Here is a 6100-nt window from a genome sequence, read left to right on the forward strand (position 1 = left end):
TGTGTGTGTGTGTGTCTGAGTGAGTGTGTGTGTGTGTGTGTGTGTGTGTGTGTGTGTGTGTGTGTGTGTGTGTGTGTGTGTGTGTGTGTGTGTGTCTGAGTGAGTGTGTGTGATGTGTGCCCTTGTTTATATTACATTGTGGGGACCAAATGTCCCCATAAGAATAGTAAAACCTGAGATCACCTACCACTTTTCAAAAGGCTTATAAATCACACAGGATGAGTTGTTTTGAGAAAGTAACAATGCAGAATGTTTCCTGTGATGGGTAGGTTTAGGGGCAGGGGCAGTGTAAGGGGATAGAATGTACAGTTTGTACGGTATAAAACCCATTACGTCTATGGAGAGTCCCCACAAAGATAGTGAACCAGACATGTGTGTGTGTGTGTGTCTGAGTGAGTGTGTGAGCGAGGTAGTCTGTGTGAGTGTGTGTGTGTGTGTGTGTGTGTGTGTGTATGTATCTAACTTATTTATCTATCTATCATAAACTTCAAACTACTTTAAACTACTTTAAACTTCAAACCACTTTAAACTTCTTAAGTTTAATGCTTCTAGCTCCCAAGCAAATCCATAGCAACCAAACTTGAGTATCCTAGCAACCGTTTTGCCAGACCTATATCTCTGTATCAGAACATCGTATAGAGATGAGGTTTGGCTCTTTTTCTCATGCTAGCAAACAGCACTTTCAACATGCTACACATGCTAGCAGTGAATAGCTACATGCTAATAGCGATTAGTTAAGTAAGAACTCTATAAAAACTCCATAGTAACCATCTGTGACAACTACCAACCACCTAGTAACACCATATCAACCGCCCTGAATACCATAGCAACCACCCAGAACACCCTAGCAACCACCTAGCAACCACCCAGGACACCATACCATAGCAACCACTCAAAACACCCTAGCAACTGCCTAACAACCACCCAGAAATCCTTAACAACCACCCAAAATACCTTAGAACACCCTAGCAACCACCCAAAATACCTTAGAACACCCTAGCAACACCATAGCAACCACTCAGAACACCCTAGCAACTGCCTAACAACCACCCAGAACACCCTAGCAACCACCCAAAATACCTTAGAACACCCTAGCAACACCATAGCAACCACCCAGAACACCTTAGCAACCACCCAAAATACCTTAGAACACCCTAGCAACTGCCTAACAACCACCCAGAAAACCTTAACAACCACCCAAAATACCTTAGAACACCCTAGCAACACCATAGCAACCACTCAGAACACCCTAGCAACCACCCAAAATACCTTAGAACACCCTAGCAACACCATAGCAACCACTCAGAACACCCTAGCAACCACCCAAAATAACTTAGAACACCCTAGCAACACCATAGCAACCACCCAAAATACTTTAGGACACCCTAACAACACCATAGCAACCACTCAGAACACCATAGCAACTGTCTAACAACCACCCAGAACACCCTAGCAACCACCCAAAATACCTTAGGACACCCTAGCAACACCATAGCAACCACATAAAATACCTTAGGACACCCTAGCAACACCATAGCAACCACTCAGAACACCGTAGCAACTGCCTAACAACCACTCAGAACACCCTAGCAACCACCCAAAATACCTTAGAACACCCTAGCAACCAACAAAAATACCTTAGGAACCACCCAGAACACCCTAGCAACCTTTGCGGTCCAAACTTTCTCAAGCCAACTTAAAGTTTGTCTCGACGAACTTTCGCATCTAGTTATTATTCTTCTCGCCGGCGATACCAGCTCGCTTTTTTTTTTATCAGTTTAAAAGAGATTCATTTTGCTCTGTTGACTTTGATATTACAAACACGTTTCACATCAATCGATTCTGTTAAATGTGTATTATTTTTGTGTATACTCACAATAACTTCAACTTCAACTTCAATTTTTATTTATTTATATAGCACGTTTACCCGCAACGTTGTTGCCCAAAGTGCCAAAGTGCAATAAAAACAAAGTGTTGTGCTTTTCACCAAATAAAGAAAAATAAACACGAAGCGAGTTCTGCCTTCTCTCTGTCAGTGAAGTCCATTCTGAAACGCGTCCGAAAATGAACCATAACTTAGCGAATACTCAGTCAAACAGGCATACAGACACACAGGCATGAAGCTTGAATTCTCTTCTTTTAAATTAAGTAATTTATATAAAAAAAAATATATTCTCTGTTTATGTTATCTTTATGAAAAGAGAGAGATGTCAGTCGTTCTCATCTCAGCTCATTACGTTTTAATCTGCCCCGCCCACGGAGAGCGCGCGCTATTCAAACGCAAATGACTGAGACGATCCCATACAAACGGTGAACGCCCCCATATCAGCTCGAGAAAACACATCAAGTTTATTCAGATCATTGTACTTGTTCGCAGCGCTGTGAGGAATAATAATAATGAAAATGTACCTCAGAAGTGCTGGTATTTCGAGGAGCAACGGATGGAATACTGTAGTAAGTTTTTTTTTCATTCTCAAGTAAATCGCGTTTCTGTGTGAATGAATGAACGGCAGAGATGCGCTGTTTACCACAACTCGCAAAAAGACGGTTTAAATTTAAATTGCGTTTCTGTGTGTGAATGAATGATCTGCTTTTAGCAAACTATTTTGCTATACTGAGTAAAAATCTACTGAAATATTTTGAAATAAAATGTATTTGTATAAGCAACGTATTAAACTGCAAATTAACATTTATATTCCTTATAATAAAAACGAAAGACCTATGTTACAGACAAATGAAAGACAACATTTCGTTGATTAGTTTTGGATAGATTACACATTTTTACTGTAAAATATCTGCCACCTCAAATAAGCTTTTGTTTGCCAATTTTTGCTAATATGTTAAATATAGTATGTTTTGTCAATGTAGGCTATATTCGAAGTAATGAATCCTTAACTTTGAAATATGTATGATAAAATGTATACTTTAGTTTTTACAAAGAAAGATTACACTTCAATTGTTGTTGTAATTGTAACCTTTTTAATAAAAAAAAATATATTTACAAGGTAGATGTAAACAAATTTTAAAAGGTAAATATAAGCCTTTTCTTTAAATAATTTTTATTGTGTTTTATTGTTGACAAATTTGGGGAGAAGATACATATTGCTGTTGAATGGTTGACGCCCCTTGCGCATATTGCCTTTACAAACAAAAAGTGTTTTACAAGATTTAAATCAATGTATTGTGTTATGTGAATGATAAGGGCAGGATGATTTTCACATCATTTTGAAGAAAAAACTCTAGGCAACGACATCCATTAGTCAAAAGTCTTATTGTCACATATTTAGTATGTGTTTTGTGGCCTTATTTCAGAAACTTTAGTTTTTAGTTTTTTCAATAACCATGCATAAACATTATTCTCTCAAAAATCCAAACATGTACATGCATGTTGCTCACATATTATGGTAGCCCTGTTTGTGCTAAATAGAGTGTAATTATACCTTTGCCATTAATATGTTTATAAGCAACTGAAACAAGCACAAATGTCAGGGCATGTCAGAACATCTCAAGGACCCCAAAACCCCTCAGACCCCAGAGGGTTAACTCTACATACTCCAAACTCGGCTCAGACACTCAAACTGTTCTGACTCGAGTTGCTCTATCTTTTCAGACTGATCGGACTTACGGTTTTCCTACAAATGACGATCAAAACTCGGAAAAAACTAACATTGACTTATCATTGTGGAATGTTTTCAAATTCAAACTCACCAACTGACAAAAATTCTAATCTAAACACCTTGAAGACTAAACCAAACTGCCGTTCTATATACTATATTAGCCAATGAGACTCATTTAAACTAATAAACTCTAAACTCATACACTTATTAACCCTCTGGAGTCTGAGCGGTTTTCTGGGCCCTTGAGATGTTCTGACATGCCCTGACATTTGTGCTTTTTTCAGTTGCTTAGAAACATATTAATGGCAAAGGTGTAAATTCACTCTATAAAGCACAAACAGGGCTACCATAATATGTGAGCCACGTGTATGTACATGTTTTCATTTTTGAGAGAATAATGTTTATGCGTGGATATTGAAAAAACTAAAAACTAAAATTTCTGAAATATGGCCACAAAACACATAGTAAATATGTGTCAATAAGACTTTTGACTAATGGATGTCGTCGCCTATAGTTTTTTCTTCAAAATTATGTGAAAATAGTCTTGCTTTATCGTTCAAATAAAACCATACATTGATTTAAATTGATGTAAAACAGGTTTTGCTTGGAAAGCCAATATGCGAGGGGGCGTGAACGAGGAGTGGTTTACACCTGAATTACCACCCACTCTGCATAATGATGAGCCATTCACTCAGGTGTGACACAGTGACTGAGCCACAATGCAAGGACAAAAGATATATTTAGAAGAAGACTTATATTGACCATTTAAGATTTTGCTTACATCTATCTTGTAAATATGTTTGGCTATTTTATTAAAAAGGTTACAATTACAACAATAATTACAATTTCAACAATATTTCAAGTGTACTCTTTCTTTGTAAAAAAAAAAGATTATAGGCCTACATTTTATCTATGTATTCATTAGTTTGAATATAGCCAACATTGGAACAGCTAACATCTTAATTGATGACTTTATTTTTGACAAAAATAGATATAGAAATTGCTAAACAAAAGCTTATTTGACGTGGCAGTATATTCTACAGTAAAAACTGTACCCAAATCTAGTCAACAAGATGTTGTCTTTCATATTTCGCCTGACTGTAACGTTGTTTTCATGAAATATTAGGGCATATTGTTAATTTGCACTTTAATACGTTGCTTATACAAATAGCCTACATTTTATTTCAACATATTTCAGTCGAATTTTCCTTTCCTCAGTATAGCAATACAGTTTGCTAAAACATCATCATTCATTCACACACGCAATTTAAATTTAACTTCTGGCAAAGATGAAGTTGACGATAGGCTATTGACTCGCGATCTTCGCAGTAGGCTAGTGAACGCACCGGAGAAATGCACATTTATTAGGCTACATAGTTTTTTGTTTTGGATGGTTTTGTTTAGAACCAGCTTTCTGTAAATATATTTCACATTTTTTAGACATGTGAGGCGAGTAGGCTACGGTCTGGTTAATGATGATCTCCAGTTCAAGCACCTTATGTTGTGATTGCTATAGCCTATATTTACTTTAAATCCAGGAAATTTGTTAATGAAAAAATTATTAAAATTAAGATACAATTGATACAAAACGAAATTCGTTTTAAAGTTCTTTCGTTTTCTCTCTGTGAAAGTTTGAAAGTATTTTAGTGGCTTTCAGAGCGCTCGCGTCCATAATGGAGAACTGTCACGTAATATTGTTTTTTCCTCATAAATGCGAACACGAAAAATAAAAGACAAAAGACTTTTAAGTAAAACTTACTCCGAAATTGTGTCCTCGGCGGAATTCGCTCTTCAAAATGCTGCCGTTTGTAGTCTGAGTTTCAATCTTCCTCTGAGGAAACAACTTCCTCGCTGTCCAGAATCATCTGAAGGGCGTCTTTACTGGAGAAGCGTGCCATACTCAAAACGCGATGAACTATCAGTAAGTCTGATGAAGAAACTGTGTTTTTATGGCATTGTCGGGGGGGCGTATGCGATGCATACTAGATCACCTAAACTATTTACCATTTGAATAGCGCCGGGGGCGGGGCGGCCTCAACTCATTATAGAGTTAATGAGGCAGAAGGAAAAACGGTACCTCTCCTTGCTTTCAAACGGATTACATGAGTTGAAAACATTAGTTTTTTATATAAATTACTTAATTTAAAAGAAGAGATTTCAAGCTTCATAAAGACATATCTCACGTGTCTGTGTGAGAAGTATTCGGTGAGTTATTGTTCATTTTCGGACGCGTTTCAGAATGGACTACACTGACAGAGAGAAGGCAGAACTCGCTTCGTGTTTATTTTTCTTTATTTGGCGAAAAGCTCAACACTTTGTTTTTATTATGAGTATACACAAAAATAATACACATTTAACAGAATCGATTGATGTACGAAACTCCTATGAAAAATCAAAGTCAACAGAGTATTTATGAGTTTATTTTACACTGATAAAAAAAAAGCGAGCTGGTATCGCCGGCGATACCGTAGACCTCAGGGGGT

At 37.0% G+C, this 6100-nt stretch overlaps 1 long non-coding RNA gene across 3 annotated transcripts in view; it reads right to left on the reverse strand.

Moving 5' to 3' along the window:
- Window positions 1-1732, reverse strand: part of LOC309499980 — a 735980-nt gene extending 734248 nt beyond the window's left edge. For 2 of the 3 annotated variants that reach the window (XR_014206405.1, XR_014206407.1), the window contains exons 1-2: window positions 1607-1726; window positions 881-1543 (exon numbers count right to left, since the gene is read on the reverse strand). This is a non-coding gene — a long non-coding RNA (uncharacterized lncRNA). Of the gene's footprint in view, window positions 1-880; window positions 1544-1606 lie in introns of all 3 variants that reach the window. The other variant, XR_014206406.1, reaches the window with a different exon arrangement.
- Between the last annotated feature and the right edge of the window lie 4368 nt (window positions 1733-6100).

Source organism: Leuciscus leuciscus, assembly GCF_965113295.1.
Source record: "Leuciscus leuciscus genome assembly, chromosome: 5".
In the NCBI taxonomy this organism is placed as follows: Eukaryota; Metazoa; Chordata; class Actinopteri; order Cypriniformes; family Leuciscidae; genus Leuciscus; species Leuciscus leuciscus.